The following is a 23,257-nucleotide window of genomic DNA, read 5'->3' as shown; positions in this document are numbered from 1 at the left end:
TTACTAATTATATTCTTATATTTTTAACATTTTAAAATTTATTTTGTCCATTTTCATATTTCCTTTTTCAGTGGATAATATTCTCCCTAACTACTTGTATTTAGTATGATGGTTGCAATAAAATGTTGGACATCTGTATTCATTATCTTTGAGCAGAGTTACAAATGAGCACACAGAATGTTCAAGCACTTTCTTAGTAACTGATCATTCTTTTTTTCACTCTCTATTTAAACGGCAGACATTGACTGACAGCCAGATGTTAATATGCTTTTCTTATGGTCTTTCCTTAAACTTATTGTGAAATTATCAAATTCATGAGCAATTGGGTTTTCATTTAAAATTTTTATTAACATAAAGAGAAAAATTCCATTTATTTCATAGATCAGTTCCAAGAAAATAACTATATTTCCCATCTGCCTCTCCCTCAATCAGTGTTACTTCTACCTTCCTTTCTTTTGTTTCCAATTTGTGTGATGACATATTGTCAGTCCACTCAATAATTACAGGCTAGATTCACAGATAACCACATGTTCAACAAAAATATAGGAAGACTACAGTTCCACAAGAATATGAACAAAGGAACTAAAACCAATAGTCATATCAGAAGATACTTGTTTGATTCCTATAAATGTTTTGTATTCTAGATTAACCAACACAAAGCATGTTTGTTTTGTAATGCAAAAGCTTCTTAGTTTGATATAATCCCGTTGATCTTTAATTTTTATTCCTTGAGTCTGGGGTCTTTTCCAAAAAAGTCTTTATCTATACCAATATTTGGAATTTCTCTTATGTTTTCTGTGTTTTCCTGTAGTCATTGTTGGTATCAGACCTTAGATTTAGATCCTTGAGCTATTATTGGGAGATGACTTTCATATAAGACGTATGGTTGAATTCTTGTTTCATGCTTTTGCATGCATGGATCCAACTGTTCCAACTCCTTTTGTTAAAAACAGTGTGCTTATTCCAGATATTGAATTTAGCTCATTTGCCAAAGATGGGATGGTTCTAGCTGTAGCTGTTGCATTGATTTCTGTGGTTTTTAGTCTGTTACATTGGTCTGCATATCAGCTTTTCTTCTACAACCAGGTTGTTTTGACTATAACTGTACTATAGCATGCTTTGAAATTTGGCACTGTGATGCTCCTCGGCTTTGTTTTGTTGCCTAAGGTTGCTTTTACTATTTGGCATCCCTTATGATTCCATTTAACATTTAGCAATGTTTTTCTAGATCTGAGAAGAAATAACTTCTTTTAGGTGGTATGTATATTTTGGTGAAATTTATTCTTCGAGTCCATAAACATGAAAGATTCCATTTTTTTTTGTTGTGTTCTGTTTATTGTTTAATGGTTTGTAATTTTCACTGCAATGATTTTTTACATCCTTGGTTAAATGTATTCCAAGTTACTCATTTATTTATTTTTCTGTTGTGAGTGTTACTGATCTTATACATTTTTCTTAGTCACAGTGTTTGTGTATATAAAGGTTATTGATTTTTGTTTGTTGATTTTGTATCCTGTAATTTTACTAAACATATTAGTGCTAACAGACTCTGGTGGAGTGCTTTAATTTCCATATATGTGTGATCATGTTATCTGCAAACAGAGATAATTTGACTTCTTCCTTCTCAATTTGCATCTCTTTGATTAATTTTTCCTGCCTAATGACTCTGATTAAAGCCTCCAGAACTGTATTGAATAGCAATGGGGATAGTGTGCATCCTTGTCTGTTTCCAGAATTTAGTGGAAGTGCTTCTAACTTATCCCCATCTGGTGTGATACAGGCTGTTCATTTGTCATATATTCCCTCTATTGTATTAAGGAGTGGTCCCCTACATCCAATGTTCTTCAAGTATTTATCATGAAAAAATGGCATACTTTATGAAATGAAGAAATATTACATATGGAATTTTAAAGACTCATAAGAATTAGGATAGGTTTCCAGGAAACTCATAACATGTTGTGTCACCCAGAGATCAACAACACTACTGCAAAGTCATACAAGTTTTGAGCCTCAAGAGACACAGAGGTGAAAGTATTTTGCTAGAATGCCCATGAAAGAAGGAGCTGAGAAGCCCCAATCACATATCTGAGCTGATGAGGGACCACATGCCTGCCTCTATGTACTGGTAATGATTGTTATGAGAGACTTGGGTCAAAAGCTATAGGAACATGGGGAAAATAGCTCTATGTCTCATTCCTGTGGCCTCAAAATAAGTAGATAGATATATTGGCTTTTACAGCACTCAAGGATTAGGCCCTTGAGTCACACAGGAGAAAAAGAACAATTCAGATTGGATGGGGTACGCCACTTAGATTTTCATACAAAATACTGCAAGTTGTAGCTTATGAGCTATCATTTTAAGTGTTTCTTCCACATCATTGATTTTATCTTTCTATTATATTTTGTCTCTCTTTAAATTATTTGATTTACTAAAAAATGAATTTATTCCATCTATCTCATAGGATTGCTTTGGAGATCATAAATAGCTCTTATTTTGTCGCATCATGCAGAGTATTTTTTCCTATTGGAAGCATGATTGGTGTTCATATGAAATATCCTTATCCTTCCATATACTAATATCTAACATCATTCATTTTGTTGTATGACCTTCTAAGAAATATATTAAATTAATTGAAGGCAAGGGAAAGGACTACAATCTCTAAGCAAATACATCAAATTGGAATAATGTAAGAAAGTAGTAGAGTAATTAGTGCTTGCTGCACAGCTGTGACAGACTTGCTATATGAAGTCGATAATCATACATGTGGAATACTGATTAATGATCAATAGCTAAAGTTTATTAACAGCATCAGACTTTTAAAGACAGAGGATCTTGGGCTCAATGTGGTGGCCTAGTGGTTTATGTCCTCATCTTGAACATACTGGGATCCCATATGGTTGCCGGTTCTAATCCCATCCAGCTCCACTTCCCATCCAGCTCCCTGCTTGTAGCTTGGGGAAACAATTGAGGAAGGGCCAAGCCTTGGGACCCTGCATGCACGTGGGAGATGCAGAGGCATCCTGGCTTCGGGTTGGTGAAGCAGCGGCCTTTGTGATCACTTGGGGAAGGAAGATCTTCCTCTCTCTGTATTTGATTTTGCAATAAAAAGAAATCTTAAAAAAAAAAAAAAAAGAGGATCTTATAGGCAAGAGGAAGGAGGGTTTGACGCAGGAATTGAGTTAAATGTTAAGGGGAAGAGGGGGTTTACTGGTAATTTGTTCACCTTTCCTTGGTCTGTTATCTGGACTTGAGAGAGTTCCTGCACCTGGGCCTGTGAGAGGCACCACCTCTTTTTGATCTGTTACCCAAACCTGAGGATTAGGGAGTGCTGGCCTGTTCATTTCCATACCAGCTGCTCCTGGAGTGTTCTCAACAGGAATGCAGCTGGCAATGGCTTTATATTGGCAAAGCTTCCTGAAGTCCTTTTTCAATCCATCATCTTCCTACAAGGTTGTACTTACAAAGAGCATTAGTAAGAGGAAGTTATCAAGTTTACATATAGCAGAAAATCACTATTTTATAGATGCGGAATAAAAGTAGATCAAGGCAGTTTCCTAACTGGTTGAAAAAGCAGGATAGTATGTTTTGCCTTTATACAGCAAGTCATGGCTGATGCAGGAGAAAAATTTTTACATATATGCATTGGTTCAATGTGAATAATTTTAAAAAGTATAGGAGTCTACATTTTTTGCATAGCTTCTATATACTGAGCTTTGTTAATGCACTTTTTGTGTGTTTTTTTAAGTTAGATGATTAGTGAAAAAGTAGTTTAAGTCTTACATGAATAGTTTCAATAAAAAAGAGCATGAATTTACAGTAAACAGGCAGTGAACTTACAAAGTTGTTCAGGAAAACTGGAACTAAAGGAGTTTTGCATAGGCACAGAAGGTATATATATATATTCAGGCATTGTTAGAGAGCCACCATTTCACTTGCAGAAGCAGCAAGGTACATAATGAACATCTATTTCTGCTTTCTTATTTTCTGGATCCCACAGATAGGAAAAGAGGACTATATTTTATTTCTAACAGAACAATTCATAGTTATTGCCAACCTAACTATTATTACCATTGAAGCATTTTTTAATCACTTTGTAATTTTTAGGATTATTATTAAAAATTACTGCAAAATCATTATAGGAATTTTCTTGTAATGAGTTCCTAGAATGCTCATGTCTAAGCTTCAGATAGGCTTTACTTGACATCTGTTCACACATATCTTGACAGAAAATAAATCCTACTTTGCAAAGACTGGGTATTGTGTTATAAACTTTGACTCTTTCTCATTGTACATAAAGACTTGTGTCTGACTGGAGCATCTCTTCCATTCTTTCATTTTACATTTCCCAACTGTATTCTTTTTGAGAGGGCTAGTTCATTTAAAAATTGTGTTTCTCAATTTCATATTGTTAGTATGTCCTTTGAAAGTCTATTGGATACATTATTGGAAATGAGATTAAAATTTAATGAACTAAAAGTCATGCAACTGAAATACCGTGTCCTCATTCTAGCTTTGCATACGTGTTAATTCTTCCTGAGTTCAGGGGACTGCGTAATCACAAACAGTCTAGAAACCAGCAGACCAGGGATTAGGTAAATACTGTAAGCACTTATTAATTTTCTCATGAATAATCAATTTATGGTTTCATAAACACTTTAAAATCATACTATAATTTTGAAAGTAATTACATTTATTCAACAACACTATGTTCTTATTCTAGAACATGAAACTTAGATGTCATGATTCCTTCAAAATTGGCTTATATAATTTATTCCCCTCCCCTGCAAAAAGGTTTCATTTTTTCTGCTTATAGTTATACCTGTAAGGGGGAGTCTAATAACGTGTATGAGACACTTTTAATATCTTTAAAATGAGTTTGTAATGTATTGTCTCTTTAGACCTTTTTAAGTCTATATTTCTAAGGATCAGTCTTTAACTGTATTTCTTTTAAGGACTCAAGTAGCAATTTTTAAAGCATACAGCATGTAAAGGATTTCATGCTTGACACTTTTCAGAATAATGCTAACAATTAGCATTTTAAAATTATAATTAGAACATATATTGAATATCCATGGGGTACAGGGATCAACATGCAATTAAGACTTTAACACGTTAATCACTTCTTTTTGTGTTTCTGTGGAAGTTTCTTTACAGTTATGGTCACAGTTTATAAATGTTCTTTGCCATGCAGGTTGTTACTCAATATTTAAACTCTCTTCTGACAGGACTGAAAAGTGCTTATGAGTTTTATTATAGTCATTCATGCTGTCACTTTCAGAGACAATAAATTTACCCTCTCTATATGGTGATTTTTAGAAAATAGCAGCTTATATATAATTACTAAAATGTTTTCAGAGAAAGGATGGTATTTCTCTTAACATTTCTTTTATGATTTCCTCTTAAAATTTTTTCTTTTCATTAAGGCTTTTATATCTTTTTTTTTCTTCTCAAATACTCCTTTATATATGTCTATTTTTTATTTCATTCCTGAAAAACTGAACATACGAGCACAAATAACAACGTGATGGATGGAGACTTGAACATAGAATTTCTTCCTCCAAAACACAATGGGATGAATACAAAATATAAAATGTCAGTAAACTAATGACAAGGACAAAAGATCCAAGTCTACCAACAAAATAAGAAAAGGTTAAACCCAACAACACCATTTTTATAATTGAAGATTTATTTTTATTATTTTTTATTGGAAAGGCGGATATACAGAGAGGAGAGACAGAGAGGAAGATCTTTCGTCCAATGATTCACTCCCCAAGGGAGCGCAACGGGCCGATGCTATGCCGATCCGAAGCCAGGAGTCTCTTCTGGGTCTCCCACGCAGGTGCAGGTTCCCAAAGCTTTGGGCCGTCCTCGACTGCTTTCCCGGGCCACAGGCAGGGAGCTGGAAGGGAAGCGGGACTGCGGGGACAGAACCGGCGCCTATATAGGATCCTGGGCATGCAAGGCGAGGAACTTAACCACTTGCGCCACCGCGCCGGGCCCAACACCATTTTTAAAAGCCAAATGTTTGAAAGCCAAATGTTGAAAAATAGTATTTATTTCATTAACTCTGATATCAAAAATTAAAGGGAATTAGTTCTTCAGCTTACTTTATCTCATAAAAAGCCATCCTATTATACAGGAAAGTTTGAGAAATTAACATTAACATCCCCAAATATTTTCTATTTTTCTTAGTAATTTGCTTTTTCCAATCCCCAGTCTTACTGAGGAATAGAAATTATGGATTTTATAGCTGCAAATTGATAAAGTGAATTTAACAATGCTGGTTCCAACCAACAAATATTATAGACCTACAGATTGGATTAAAAGGGATGAGCTGATATACAATAGTATCCTTCTGTGTGTTTGATGTTATATATCTAAATTGAGTGAAACTGATTCTACTAACAGAAATTTCATAAAAGAATGTATTCTGATAATGACTGCATATGGTCTAAAGTTAAGCTATAGAAATGAAGGACAGAGATGATTTTTTTTTTTACTATTAGACAAATATAAATAAAGGCAGTAAAAATTAGGTTGGTCTCTGACTTCTTCGTTTTGACAGTTAAAATCGTGTGATAATGGAGTACTCTCTCAAAGTACTAAGAGAATGAAAATGTGACCCAAGAATGAATGACAGATGTTATATTTGTTCAGTACAAGCATGACAATTAGAGATATATACAATACCGGGCACTATCCTTGCATCTGGTGAGCATAGAAACCATTTATGAGTAAAAACAATAGTGACAAAATATCTTTCGGCTACCTGTTATCAGTTGCTACTGGTAAGTTTTTCTTCCATTAATCCCCTGAAGACCTTATAATGTAGATGTTATTATTATCTGTTATAGATGGGTAAGGAAAACAAAAGTGGAAGGTGGTCAAAGTAATTAGTTTGAAAGCATGGGAGGCAAAGGAAGGCAAAGTCTGCGATTGGAACACAGGGAGATGAGCGGGGACGCTCAGTCTCTTCAGAGCTGTCCATGACTGTCCCGGTGACCTCCACCCCTGCACACACAGCCATTTAAGTTACACAACACACAGTTCCTGCCATAAGCCTGGACCAGGATTATTAAGGAAGTGATTTTGCCTTTGCGTATGGTGTGTTTTAGTTCCTCTTACTGTAAAACTCTTCCAATGAGGAAGTTACCAGTATATTTATATGTGTTTCAGTTCACCCTTTTTCCATTTGTTGTAGTTCTTACCTCCCTTATTCTTTCCTATCATTTGGACTAATAATAATGTATTTATTATATTGATTCAGTTTTCTCCACTTTTAGCTCGTTAATGAAAATATGCCTGATATTGTATTTAATGGTTAACTTTCAGGTTACCGCAGGCATCCTGAGCGTGGCTATTTTATTATTGACATTTAGTATAATATGATATTTTTGTGTTCTTCCAGACAAAAATCGTTAATTTCCCTCTGTTTTCAGAACTGGACCTTTACAGACAGAGAGTATAATCTATATACAGATACAGGTATAATTTATGTATGGATAAGTATGATGCTTAATACAATTTCACAAAACAAAAACATGCAGATGAACAATATGAAGAATAAAACATAAAATATTGCTAGTATGATAGAAATTCAGGGCCCAGCACGGTGGCCTAGTGGCTAAAGTCCTCGCCTTAAACGTGCCAGGATCCAATATGGGCGCCGGTTCTAATCTCAGCAGCCCTGCTTCCCATCCAGCTCCCTGCTTGTGGCCTGGGAAAGCAGTCAAGGACGGCCCAAAGCCTTGGGATCCTGCACCCGTGTGGGAGACCCGGAAGAGCTCCTGGCTCCTGGCTTTGGATTGGCACAGTACCAGGCATTGTGGTCACTTGGGGAGTGATCATTGAACGGAAAATCTTTCTCTGTCTCTCCTTCTTTCTGTATATCTGACTTTGCAATAAAAATAAATAAATCTTTTTTTAAAAAAGAAATTCATCTAATGTACCTATACTTTCTATCAATTCATGAACCATTATTAATGAATCAAAAATTGAAATAGAATTTTTGTCTACTTTTAAAGTCTTACACATTAATATATTATTTACATATTTGTATGTTATATTATTTATATATTAATATAGTATAATATATTCTTTGTCAGATTTTCAAGATTCATTGATGACCTTTCTTGTATCTATCATGTTCTTCATCTTACTGCTGTGTATTATTACTTTGCATAAATGCAACATAATGCTCTGGTATTGTTTCATTAGATATGAATATTACTGTACCATGAACTACTGTATAAGGCATAGTAGTGACTTCAAAGAATATACATTTGTATATACAGTTTTTATATGTGATACAGAAGGAACACACAAATAAAATGGAAGGATAAGTAGTTAAATAGTTAGATAAAAACCCATGCCATAAGAGCTTCTTTGCCTTATTCTCTTTTGAAGTTTAGTGATGAACAGGTTTTTTAAGATTCTTTTTTTTTAAGATTTATTTATTTTTATTGGAAAGTCAGATAAACAGGAGGAGAGATAGAGAGGAAGATCTTTTGGTCCAATGATTCACTCCCCAAGTGACCACCATGGCCAATGCTGCGCCAATCTGAAGCCAGGAACCTGAAACCACCTCCAGGTCTGCCACACGGATGCAGGGTCCCAAACCTTGGGCCATTCTGGACTGCTTTCCTAGGCCACAAGCAGGGAGCTGGATGGGAAGCAGGGCTGCTGGGATTAGAACCGGCGCCCATATGGGATCCTGGCACGTTTAAGGCGAGGACTTTAGCCCCTAGGCCACCATGCCGGGCCCAAGATTTTTAAGATTCTAAGAAGCCCTAAGTTAAACTCTGTTGTTTCATGGGGAGACTTGAAAGTCTTTCCCTGAGAATATTTTTAAGACTGTATTTTTTCTCTTTGAAAGATTTTCTGGAGTCTTAACAAAATATATTATAGACTTGAGCTTCAGTTTTGTGTAATTTGAAAATAATTCGCCATGAGCATTGGCTAGAAATGAGAAACCATTTTATTCTATCACTATGTTCTATCTTCTTTACAGTTTAAACGCTGCTTTATGCCATATCCTTCCTCTCATATTTGACCTTGCACAGGAAGATGATGTCAGATGGTACTCCAAATTTCCTGCCTGAAAATTTTCTTAGCTAGGTCATCAAATTCAATGACCACTTTTCCCATTTTCTACATTTCTGAAGACAAGATTGTTGCCCACAATTCTATGTCTATATGGCCCCTTATTCCTGGATGAAATGAAATTTGCCATCTTTTATGTCTTCATTAACAGCTTCTACGGGCCCTTTTCGTCATCCTACTCTAAATATTCTAAGGACAGATTTTAGGCTTTTACCTGTGTACTTTCCCTAAAACCAGTATCTCAGATTTTAGACACTACATTCTTGTCATTTTTTCTGCATAAAAAGCACCTCAGCATATAGTGATTTAAATGAATGGCATTCATTTATTTCAGTCACAAACGGGCACAGGAATAACCTGGACCAGCTTTTCTTAGTTCTACCTGGTATCAGCTAGACTCAGATACATGAGGGACTTCAGGATTAATTTCCCATGTATCTATTTCACGAGTTGTTGGTACAAGCTGGCAGCTGCAGGCTCATCCAGCATCTAGTTCCTTTACAGGCTAATATCTGAGAGGCCTTCTTGCGCAACCTAATTGTTTAGTTCTGAAATTTTATGAACAGGCTTCTTGAGACCAATGAACAAAAACTTTATGACACTTCATGACTAAGCTTCAGAAGTCAGATATGGTCACTTTACAACTAATCATGAGTGTTCCCAGATTCAAGGGAAAATGGCTCAGCCACATTCTACCTCTAGACAATAAAATTATAAAACATGTGTTAAGAGCATGGTGATTATGAGACTATTCTTTTGCGTTGCACATTGTTTAGCCATTTTACTTATTTTTGCCATTTACTTTTAAAGGTTGTGGCTGTATTTTTTTATTTGGTTGTAAACAGCACTGCAATTATCATATGTATTGTGTGTTTTTAAGAACAAAGACTTGCAGTTATAAATGTTTATTATCATGATGATGCATATAACTATTATGCCTTGGTGTAGCATAAGGTTAGATTTCGAGGGTATTGCCAAATCAATTTCAAAACTATACACGCCATTATGTACTCTCACCCACAGCATATAGACCCTTTCTGTGATGCTTGTATTTGTTTAGGTTAAAACAGTAATGATTGTTTGCTCATTTTCTTGATGAACACTTGGGGCTAATTCTTTTCATTAAATCAGGGGTAATCTTCTTCATGATTTACTTAAACAATATGTGACTGAAGTGAAATGAAAGGTTTTATAGCTTCTCTTTGAGTCTCTTGGAAGCCCCTCATTTCCACTTGTCAGCCGCCAAATAAGCAGTCTGATCTCTGAGAATCCATCATGCTAGAGATGTCTAGTTTACATAACCAGTGAATTCCTATCTTAAAGCAAATCCTTTAGAAGCTAGTCACAAGTATGAAGTTATCTTTAGTATCTCTTACAAGCCAAAATACTAGGCTAGTCTGTTTTAAAAAGTTTTATTTTGTTTATTTGAAAGGTAGAGTGACAAAGACAGTGGAAAACACAGTTAGAAAAGAGACCTTAGATTTGCTAGTTAACTCACCAAATGACGTCAGTAGCCAGTGCAGGGTCAGGCCACAGCAAGGCATCTGAAACTCCATCTGTGTCTCCCATTTGTGTGGCACATGCATTCCATCATGAGCTGCTTCTGGGAACATCAATAGGAAGCTGGGCACAAGTAGAGCAGCCAATATTAAAACCTGTGCTCAAATATGGAATGTTGACAAAATAAGAGGTGGCTTAACACATTGTACCACATTGCAGGTCCACAGGCTAGTTTTAAATTGATTTATGTTTATTGGAAAGGCAGATCTGAAGAAAGAAGCAGAGATAAGAAAGATCCTCCATCTGCTGGCCACTCCCCAAGTAGCTGCAATGGCCAGAGCCGAGGCGAAGTAAGGACAGGAGCCTGAAGCTTCTTCCAGGTCACCCAGGTAGCAGTAGGGTCCCAAGGCTTTGGGGCATCCTCTAATTACTTTCTTAGCCACAAGCAGGGATCTGGATGGGAAGTAGAGCGGCTGGTACAGAAACTAGTTCCCATATGGAACCCCAGTGAATATAAGGTGAGGATTTTGCTACTGAGCCATTGCACCAGGCTCCACAGACTGTTTTAGATAGTACTGATGATTTCTTTCTATGACACACTGGAAAATCACCAAAATAAACCTAATGGAGTCTTCAAAAAATAACATTGTGCTGGAGTCCTCCTCCAGCTGAGTTTGGAACTCGAGAAGGGTGCGTGGATGAGGCACAGAGAAGAATGAAACAGACCATTACGATTCCAGGATCATAATGGACAATCTGGAAAAACTGTCCACTTTATTAATACAGAAACAGTCAAACAGTCAAACTCTGGCTCAGACATTTTACATCATGGTCAAGTGGGTGTTTCCAAGGATATTTCTGCCATTTGTTTCACCTTAAAGCGAGGTGTTATCCATCCTGACACTGTGGTCAGGAAGTTCTCAAAAGATGGTGCATATCAATCAGTAACACATTCGTACTACAATCCTCATTCTACAAATTCATCTTGAATCAGTTAAGGGATGAAATGCATCACAGATGGAGGGAGTGAAAGATCAAGAAAAGGAGGAAGAATAGATTCCTACTATACCTGGGGACTTAATACTCTTGATTAGCATATGGTCAGTGGGGGCAGCCCAGACAGCAATAATAAAAAGCTCTTTTGCTAAACTGGTATTGGCAACATCAGCTTCCAAGCTCACATTGGTAGGAAACACCAACTACGCAGCGGCAGATAATGCCTAAATAGATTACAGAATTCCCAGTGGGGTTGTCCGGTGCCATGCATAGGGAGGTGAAAATGCCTTCAAGTGGATATAGAGACAGCTGCCGGGTCCTGCCATGCAGTGGGAAATTCCTTGCGGCCCTGCCTGCAAAGGAACAGTACTCTTCACACCTTCATGTCTTCCACACCCACCGCACAGACACCAGTAACATTGATATAAAACAACAGCAATTCAATGAGAAATAATTAATAAGATAGAAATTTGTGGTTTTCAGTTAAGTTTGGAGATAGTTAATTCAGTTGTGACACATAACTAGAAGACTTATTTATATCTTCATCTTTAATAGTGCACATGCAATAGCATCGCATCATGCTTTTAGTTTTCATTTTCCTGAAAAATTCCATGCTGAGTAACTTCCCATTTGTTCTGAATAATATTTAATGAAGTTCCAATTTAGTTTCTTTTTGTTTATCCATTTCATATTTAGTCTCATTTGGTCAGTGGTTCTTGATCTTTTAAATTAGGTTGAAACACATATAATATTAAATTTGGTTTACCATGGCTTTGTCCTGCTTCCATTTTGAATATGGACTTTATTGACTACTTGTTATCAGGTATCTTTCTGGAATGATTCTCTTGCAAGATTAACTACTCTAACTTAGTGGCTCCAAACAAAACACTAGTTTTCATTACTTAGCCATAAGGATGGGGCAAAATTTGGTCAAGTCTAGATGCATTGATTTGTCTGTAAGTTTTGGCAGTCACCTTGACAGTTAAGCTGATTTGGGCTCAAATCCCTCATAAATTGCATGAAAACTTCTTTCATCTTTAAGGTCTCTCAATGGTCACAAGTGTCTTCTATACTTTATCTGATTAGGTTTCTTGGAATATTTTAATGATGGTTACAGGGAAACGGAGAAATTGCAAGATGGCATCCTCCTTCAAGCATTTGCTTTCAAGAAATATGCACTATTCTGGTAGCCCACGTGAGTTTTTCAGTCTGTCAAATGAGGAGAAAGAAATATTATAGCTTGGAAGCTTGCATTTTGGTGCAACAGTAAAGTTGCTTCTTGTATTGGGTGCTGCTGTGCTAACTGGTCAAGGTAGTAGAAGTTACTACAAGTACTTTGGCCCTTGTCACCCATGTGATAGCTGAAGATAAGGTTCCAATCTTCTGGCAACCCAGTGGTTGCATACATTTAGGGAGTGAACCATCAGATGGAACACACACTCTATGTTGTAATAAATATCTTGAATGAAATGCCATAGTCATTAAAATAGAGATATAATGTAAATTGTTATGAAATTATGTTAGGGAAGAAACCTGCAGACTTAACTAATGGATACCCCCAGGATAATGAGATATTCCACAAAAGAAGAGAACGTAAGGTTGGTGGTAAGAACAGTCTAAGAGGACAGAGAACTGCAGTGAACACGTAGAGGAAGCCCCATTACTGTTGTGTGCTGGAAGCCTGAAGCACATTGTTTCCATGGAAACAATCCTCCAAGCCTGGACCCTCGGATACTGCAGAGGACGTCTATGAGTATCTAAGAGTACATGATTTTCACATGAGAAAAGCAGTAAAAAATAACACTCTATTGTCTGGCTAAGGAAAGGCCCAAAGGATTTCAGTTGCCCCCTGAAAGCTTGGAACACATGTCTGCATGGGGGGAACCCTGAGAATTCAATGGGTGCAACACAGAGCTGTAGAAGCACCTAAAGATTGCTACTTGGGATGTATAGCCCGAGCAGCAACCTACTAAATGTCCCTATCCTCATTACCAGAAATAAAGCAAAGACAGGAAACCATCAAAATTTAGAATACTCAAGTTGAGAGGAGAAATTCCATTTCTTCCTGCCTTGTCTTCCCAGTGGATTTTGCTAATAAAGCACCATGATAATTGCAAAGCTAAAATAATGAAAAGATGTAGTTTATTATTGCAGAGCAACCACTGAGGTTGAATTTGGAGTTGAGAGACAATAAATTAATTACTAGCATAAAGAATCAAATGACAAGGAATCTAATCAAAGGATGCAGAAACTAATTCTTTGCATGGTAAGACAAATGCAAAGGTGTTAGACAAGTACATGCACAAGCTGAGGTTTTGAGCCAATCAGTGAAGTCATCCTCATATCATTTCTGGGCCATAGTTATTTGTAAATCTTCCATGTTAAAAAACCAAAACAAAACAAGAAGCTGATTGCTCTCCTAGGTTCTACTAAAGCTTCATTTAGTCACAAGATCAAGTGTACAACCTAGTATCTATCTCAAATGTGATCTATCTCAAATGTGGTTGGTCATTTTCTGATTTTTTTTTTCCTTGCTATAGAAAGAATGATCTGGTTACCCACCATTTTGCTAATGACTCAAAAGAAATGTTAATTATATGTTGTAGCATATTAAATATTGTAGTATATTAAATTGTAGATATGTAGTTATTGTAGTATATTAAACTCTTCTAATATCCTGTTTTAAAATTGTGAGTAGGCATGTAGCAGTCATTATTTCAATGATATTCTGAAATCCAGGTTGGAAGACATTAACAAATATCTCAGCTTGAATATAAAATGCTTTTTATTTGACTTCAAGTATATGTGGTAGTGACTTTATTAACTTTTCCATCTTTTTTCCTGCCTCTAGCAAGATATGACAGATATTTTCTTCTTGTTCATTTTTTGCATTTTGAACATTTTTCCATTTTGTTCCAAATAAACTCCTTTGCAAACATCATAGGCTTCCTGTAACGTGACTGTATCACACACCATTTGCCAAACTCATTCCTACAATTTATTTAGAAATCTGTCGCTTCCTGGGCCATGATCATTTTAAACATGAAAAGCTGTTTTTATCACTTTAGATGATCAAACGCCCTTTTTCTACATACTGCCTTAATGATTTTAAAAGAAAGAGTGGAAATAAAATTTTTCTTTATTCCTTTCTTCCAAAAAAAATTCTGGTTTATGTTTTCTTGTTGAGCTTATCATATGTCACTGTTAAGAGTCATCTGTGACTTCAGCAGTTTAGAAGTAAAATTTTAATCTTTTTAAAACCTGTTACCATACATTACATTTTCAGTTCTCCAATTTAGCACAGATGATAGTTTCATGATTGTTTTGTCACTGTTTTGAGTCTCCTCCAGTAAGTTACCACATTGCAACTAACTGTTCATTACCTTTTAATGACAGTTTCCCATTTTTGGCATCTATTCGTTTTATCAGCTACCTATTTTATACAACAATCTTAGATGAAACAAAAAATCACTCACAAAGATAGTGGTTGAAAAGGAAAACATTGTTATTTTGTTCTTTGTCTACAAATAGACTGATGATTGCAATCTTTTCTCAGTCCACTTGCTCAGTGACAGATTGGCTGGGCTACTCTATTGGCTTTTCCTTCCTCCAGCCCTTTGCATTCTGGCTGAGGAGGTACAAATGTATTGCTCTTTGATGACCTTGATTGAGACATCTCAGCACTTTTACAGGCTTTCTTTTATCAAAGTTTCTCAAAAGTGCTTCCAAGAGGATCATTTCAACATGGTCTCAAAACTATTACAGATAAATAAGACAGAAAGCCAAACCTCATCTGTGTATTTACAAGCTTCTATTTATGTTAAAACTGCTAACTTTAAAAATATATATTTTGGTCAAAGCATGTAATAGCAACAAGCCCAAATTTAAGGAATGAGAAAAAATATAATGCAGCTATTTTGTTAAATGGATAGCAAACTCACATCACAGCGAAAGGAGACCAAGATGATGACACAACTGAGGCTGTCAATAAAATCAGTCAATGAAGCATGCCTGCCCTGATGAAATGGATAGCTCATTCTCCAGTATAATGCCTTCTTTTTGTTTTATAGCAAAGCTGTAATTTTATATTACTATTGGTCAACTTATTTTGGTTAATATCTTAATGTTACCTTCTTTCTCACCCCCTTCAACCTGAGTGCAAACATCCAAACTTTTTAAAAGAATATTATTTGTGTGTTTCCATTTGTTTTCAAGTTCAACAACTTCATAGTTTCATATGGCATAGTGTTTTTTTTTTCATTTTTGCTTATTGGTAGTTATCATATCTCTTGTTCTACTGTTTTACTTTTACTTTTAACTATTTCTGTTCCTTCTTCCATGTTTGCTTTTTATTTGGTCAACAAAATATGTATTTTGTAAAGATTTATTTATTTTTATTGCAATGTCAGATATATATAGAGAGAAGGAGAGACAGAGAGGAAGATCTTCCATTTGATGATTCACTCCCCAAGTGACTGCAATGGCCAGAGTTGCACTGATCTGAAGCCAGGAGCTCTTCCGGGTCTCCCACGTGGGTGCAGATACCAAGACTTTGGGCCACCCTCAATTGCCTTTCTAAACCACAAACAAGGAGCTAGCTAGGAAGTGGGGCTGCCGGGATTAGAACCGGCATATGGGATCTGGTGTGTGCATGCGAGTACTATAGCCACTAGGCTACCGCGCCAGGCCCAACAAGATATACTTGCTTTCTTTTTTATCTTTCATAAGCCCACTCTTTATTGGTTTTTTTTTTTTTTACTAATTTTTACATCTTATCCTAAAAAATCAAGGCATGTATTTTGATGTATTATCAAGTTGGAATATTATTTTTACCATTGCCCTGACACTATTAACACACTAAAACCAATGGCTCTATCATCTCTTTTTCTGCATATTTTATTACCGTAATTGTGAGCAGCACACAGTTTGTTGAACACAGTAGGAAACTATGTTGTTGAATAAAGCCAACATCAACTTAGAGTTTTCTATATAGTAATCCCCTCCATGTTTTTATACACTTTCACATTTCTGCATTTTCCTGCAGAATCATTTTCTTTTTGTTTCAAGCACATGCTTTAGTGTTTTCCTTGTCATGTAACTCTGTTGGCAAAAAATGGAACTTTTTGAAATATAGTTGTTTTCCTTATGTATAATTATTGAACCTATTTTTTTATTGCTGCACACTGTGTATTTTCATTTACTCTGTTTTCAGCTATGTCCTTCATATTAAACATGTGTTAATTTAGGGTCTTCCATGGAATCTCTTAATAAAACCTTAAAAAGGATACAAAACAGAAATAGAATCAAGTCTATTTAATTTTTAAAAATGGAAATATTTTACTAAACATAGGGCAAAGTTGTAACATCATTATATGATTTTGAAATATTTTTATTCTCAAAAGACGCTTAAATAAAAAGATATAGACTTTGGATGTTTCTTATACTTTAGGATAGTAATTTACATTTGTTTTTCTGTTGAGTTGTATTTGATTTGCTTATAAGCTATGTGGATATTTGACTGAAGATGGTTCTGTAAGAAATCAAAATTTGCATGTCTATGGAGAAAATCATGTAAAGGATGTCACTGATTTCACTCACTCAAATATGTTATATCTCAATAAAACCAGAGCTTTGGCAATTAAATTCTTTCAAGTAATATCCTACAATTTTTTGGCATGTTTTTTGCAATAACCATATATAGACATCATCCATACACATAAAACAACCATAAATCTCCCCTCAAGATTGATCTTATCTGCAGGAGTTTTGCTGATTTCAAAAGGCTCAACATTTTTTTATGCAAAATTTGTTGTAAAACATGTACTTAATTTTTCCCACTTTTGCACCCATTGATGGCTTCTTTGTATCACATTGTTGCTGTGTGTTCTGTTCCATCATCCACACTAACATCATGTTCTAGAGTCATAGTCTGTTTCGTTAACTTTCCATATCTAATGCTCTCCTCTAATGCTCCCACAAAAGTAACAGCGGCAGTAAAATCTAAAATCGCTGTGTTTTGTGAAAAAAAAAAATTCCTTTTCTTAAAAACTTCTGTAAACTACATATTGAATAAGGAAAGGACCGTATGTCTTTTGTTTGCTCTTGTATTCCCAAAGTTCAGAGCAGTAGCTAATAATGTGGCAGTCCCTCAATACATGTTTGCTGAAAAAATAACAGGCATACAAGTGATATATCAGATCTTATTACAAGTGATATATCAACTATAGTACATATGCGTAATTATGTAAATAAACCTTTAGGATGCAGTATCTTTACATTCAAGATTGTTCGCAACAGCTCTGTCAATGAGACTAAAATACAATTTGCATTAAGTCATATACTTTCATAAGAAGAGTCTAGGATAACCCCTCTGAAAAACATCTACTAAGTGGATACTATGTCCATTATACTATTTAAAAGATATAGCTTTTTTTGATAATACAGAAAAACAAAACACTTGGTCATGTTTGTTCATCTCTGTATTCATGCAATAGATATGAAGATTCGGGTATTGCAAATAAAAGAGCTTAAATGATTATTCATTTAATGTTAAAGGTCAAGAAGATCTGCTTGCTAAACCAATTCAGAATGCTATTGTGTTAAAATTTAAAAAATAGTTTTCATAGCAGCAAAAATTCATATTCTAGCTATGATAACTTCCTCTTTATTGCTGCAGTGCAGGTATAATGAATTTTGTGTGATGATATCCTTACTGTCTGATAATCGTTATCTTAACATGGAACTTTAGGCATTTTCTGACAAAAGTTCTTGGTGTTTCAAATTACACACTAAGATTTTGTTGAGACAGGTATCTTAAGTGTATGCAAATATCTGCAAATAGGCTTTTAGTACTCTAATTTTGTATCTGAAGTTTTCCAAATGACGTGATTTTGTACATCACAATAGTACAATGACTCTATAGTATAATAATAGTCTTTTAAATATTTAAAATAATATCCTGCTGTGATCACTGTAATGAACATGTTTAAGCTTTTGCTTCATGAATCTGGTTCATTATTTTGCTTAATGATTTGGCCTTGTGTGTATTTAAGTACTGTGAACTCAAAACAATTTGTAGTTTATTTCTTGTTGAATGCATCTGATTTCCCACTGTGGTTTTAGGACTAAGCCTCCATTATCATTGTATGTATGTCTGTGACAGAATGGAGTTTTCTATAAACAATATAATACAGTTCTTTCAATTTACCAAAATCATAATCTCCTTATATTAAGAATACAACACTGACAGCTATTCTGGATAAAGGCTACAGTTGTACAAAATATAACATAGGGTATATTAGAAATGTCAAAAAATTAAAGAAAATGAAACCTTTATCAACTTAGTTGCCAATTACAAGAAGGATACAGAGTGAAGTGTATATCAGACAGCTCTTCCTGAAATGGCTTTGGAAGATTGGGCTTAACCAATCGCAAGTATTTCAACATGTAAAAATTTAGTTTGCATAAACGAAGGGACATTTATGATTTAACCATAAATCTCTGTAAATCAGAGTTCATAAAACTTTAGTAGGAAATTGCTATTGTCACTACAATGTGTTGTTAGGATCTTAATGTAGAGCAGATTGTTATAAAAATTTTACATTTCCTCATAGGAACAATGTTATGATTCGGTGTTATATGGTAGATCAAGCACCAAATAAATCATAGACATGACTGAAAATATGTCATAAAGCAAGACATACACCTGTAAATTTATACAATAATTCTAAATGATAAAACTATGTTCCAGGTTTTACTCAATGGGCATAAATGAACCATTTATTCTGATATTTCACAGACCCCAGTGAACTATAAAAATGAAAGTAGGATTAGTAAAAATATAAAACTACTTGCTTCCACTAGTGAGCCTAATGTGAGAGCTAGAGCTGGGGGTGGGTCAGACTTGGGGAGGGGGCTAGATTGGGCTAGGCTGCTGCACACACTGGCATGTCTGAGAACCAGAATGGGTATGGGCCAGCCATGGAAGTTGCAGCACCACCTGGCAAGTGCCTGCACTGGGTGCAAGTTGTGTCAAGCTGAACCAGAGTATTACCTGATAGGTGTAAGATCTGGAGCTGGGAGCATGTGTGGTTGAGAACTGTGCACACACACACACCCACCAGCTGGGCTATACCTGTCACTGGTGAGAACAAGAATTAGGGTCGGGGCAGCCAGACTAAACAAGGCAGCGATACCTGTCTGCATACATGAGGACCACTATGGTGTTGGGAGGTTTAGGCTGAACTAAGCCCTGTCACTCTTGGTTGTGCACAAGAGCCAGATAGGATGTGGGATGGGCCAGTCTAGGCCACAGCAAATTCTGACATGTATGAAAACAGGGTCTGTGGGTGGGCCTAGTGGTGGTTATTGGAGATTGCTCCAAATAGGTTGTGACACTTGATGATAAGCCTGAGGATCAGGTCTGTGGCAGCCTGGCTGGGGTGGGCTGCAGTACCCATCAGTTCATATAAGATAGGGGACCGAGGTAGAACTGACCAGGCAGCTGCATTCACCTGTATGTGCATTGGCTGTTGCAAGTGACAGAGTGAACCTAACCCTCCACTAGCTGGCACACACAGGAGTCAAATCTGAGGTCACCTCAGATGAGGTTTCTTAGAGGACTTCTTGACTAGACTGCTGAACTCAGACCCTGGCTACAGAGAAAAATCACAGGATGTGTAATCCAACCTTGGAGTACATGTATCTGGACTGGGCCTTCTCGGTTGCTGATGCCTTTGCAATAGCACACAGAAGACATGAGAGCCAGCCCATCTAGGGCAATAGGGGTTGTCAACTGCCACATCAGAGAAAGCAAAGCAAAACAGGATGGACAATTCTCCGAGTCAGGCTTTGCAGTATGTTCCTTGATCTGATGATGCACTAAGGTAGACTTTGTTAATTGGTAGACCTTGCAAAGATTTTCTTAACCCCGGAGAAGCAAAACCAACAATGTCTCAGGGCTATTGAAGATACCCAAGTTAACAGCCTCAGAGCATTCCTCCCTCTGCTAGGGTCTTTAAATGTCATGAAAGGACCATCTCCTATTCCCAGGTGCTGATGTATTTTGATAGCAAGGAGTGGTCTTCTTCCCCTTCTCCACTGGGGACACAGACTAAACATTTATCCCACCCCCATACCTCCATGTGTGATCCTCTGGCTCCCTAATCAGGGGCCCAACATGGACAGGTATTCTTCTCAACTGTGTAAACAATATTAAAAATTAAATTTAAAAATGAGGAAATGGGTATATAGCTCTATTTCTTTGATGTGTTGAAGTAGGTGTCATTGTCACAAGTAGGTGGGAAGAATAGGCCAATTTAGGAACTGTTAATTTAAAATATAACAAAGAGGTAGAATCTGTTAAGCAAATATAAAATTCAAAAAATAGACTTGGACAGAATATCTAATATATATGTTAAAAAGATAGAGCTAAAAGTAGTCAAGGAGCTAGCCAAACAAATTTATGATCCAGAAGATCAGAAAATTTGTAAAAATGTTAAAACTCAGTTTTCTCCTAAGGAAACTTTTTATTCCAGCCTTTGTTTTGCTGTATTTGTGCCTAACTATGTCTTTTTTTAAAAAAGGATAAAGTTGCCTAGGGACATGGCATAATTTCAGTGGAAGTATTTGGAAAGTTGATAAGTATTGTAGAAGAAATTACATAGGGAAAATAAAATAAAGTGATTAAGAATTAGTTTTCTCTTTGTGGTCATATGCAAAAAGTATGGAAGATATTTTTCTGCATGATATAGCACAGGATCCTTTCTGTTTTGAAGACTTAGGATTCTCTTGACCTGAAATTAGATTTAAAATAACTTCATTTTTAAATGCTAGATAATCCAAGAAATTGCACATTGATGATTTGATTAAATGGAAGATGTTTCATGGTGTAGAATGGAACAGAATGATCAAGTTCCAACACAAGGAGTAATCTGTGGAGACAGAATTGTACAAGACGTGATAGATGTTGCCAATGAGAGGAAACTAAACACTCTCCCAAGAAATGTTTTAGAAAAGGGGCTACGTCTAGCCAAATTACCACTGTTTTTCATTGATAAATCAATTTTCCTCAATGATAGTTTTCTCATCTCTACTTCACTCTCAGAAAGTCTTCATCATTCTGTTTAACATTGAGTGGAGTGATCTCAGTAATCTGTTCAAAGCTAAAGTATATATATATATATAGTCTAACGAAGGTTATATTTGTATTTCCAAAGTTTCTCATGTATCAAATTGTCATCAATTTAGCAATTAATTAAGTTAAAATAATTTTTACTGTACAGAAACATAATAACTAATATATCCTAAACATACCAAAATATACTAATTCTAATATGTAATAGTTTAAACTGATTCCTGAATATGTAGGACTTATTCAATATATGGCAGCCAATGTAATCATTCCAAGTTGACGTAGGGACACTTCAGTTTCTTCTTACTTTTGGTCAATATACTGTTATTTTTTTCTAATTTTAATGTTCTATGATTTCTACCTCTAGTAATTAAAAGAGTAAGTAAATTCAATATTTTCTACTATCTGTTATTCTTATTAATTTTTTTCCATTTCCCAACACACTGCGTACATTCCACACTGAGGGGCAGGGGAGAATGGGAGAGAGGAAAAGAGAGGGCTGGAAGATAATTTTAAGAACTTTTACTTTTTCCCAGACACCAATTTTTGTGTTTACTGCAAACCATCAAAGCACAAGTGTGTATATGCTGGCCGTGCCCTCAATTCTCTCAAGAGTAGAACTCACCTCCTTCTACTTTGCTGCTTTCTCACTTTGTCAGATGTGTTTTTGAAAACGTTGTCATTGACAAAGTCAATCACTGTTTCACGTTTCTCCTCTTGCTCTTCTCTGGAGCGTTTGACATGGGGAGTATTCTTTGAAATTCTTTGAGCTCCATGCTTCTCTTGTTTCCCATGCCGTCTTCTCAACTTCTCTCTCACTAACGTGGGTATTCCCCACATACTCTACATTCATTTATCTTTCAGTGCAGTAATTCTGGGTAATCTTTCCTATGTACAATTGTTTTTTAGTCTCTTCACAGAGATAGATCCCATATATGCATTCTTGGCATGACTTCTATAAGATTCATTTTGCCTGACACCTGCTGGGAAATTCTGTGTGGTTATCTAGAAGAAGTTTTCTTCCCTAGAAAGATAAACTTGCTTTCTCACATCTTTGTCTTACCTGTCCTCAAAGGCTCACATGAGATACCAATCCCACTATGAAATCCTCCTCTTTGAATGAATTATCTTTCAATTTTGGTGCTTTGTATCTCTTTTTAGAATGTCATATCTCCCCTTTAATATGTTTATAATATTATAAGAATTTTATGTGACAAAATATGAGACTATGCTCATTTCTAGTATATCAATTTTTATCTTCATTTTCTGATATCACTTTATTATGAAAAAAACAAAAAGAAACCATATCCTATTCATTATTCAGATTTCTTTATCTGGTTTCTAATTCTAATATAACATGATGATTAATTAATTCAACATGGCAACCTACAAATATATATATATATGTTGTAAAAATTTTCATTTACAAATCAGAACAAAATAAAAAATGCCCATAAATTCAGCATATTAATTGAATCCTTTACTTGTTTTTTTCCCATTTTTTTCTTTAACACATAAAAGAATTA

General features: G+C 35.6%; 1 pseudogene; it reads right to left on the bottom strand.

Moving 5' to 3' along the window:
• LOC121146389 overlaps positions 1–22,571 on the bottom strand; it is a 123,541-nt pseudogene extending 100,970 nt beyond the window's left edge.
• Between the last annotated feature and the right edge of the window lie 686 nt (positions 22,572–23,257).

The sequence above is a fragment of the Ochotona curzoniae genome, unplaced genomic scaffold (genome assembly GCF_017591425.1).
Source record: "Ochotona curzoniae isolate NIBS_2020 unplaced genomic scaffold, NIBS_Ocur_1.0 scaffold_4505, whole genome shotgun sequence".
Taxonomy (NCBI): domain Eukaryota; kingdom Metazoa; phylum Chordata; class Mammalia; order Lagomorpha; family Ochotonidae; genus Ochotona; species Ochotona curzoniae.
This window is presented reverse-complemented; position numbering and strand designations above follow the sequence as displayed.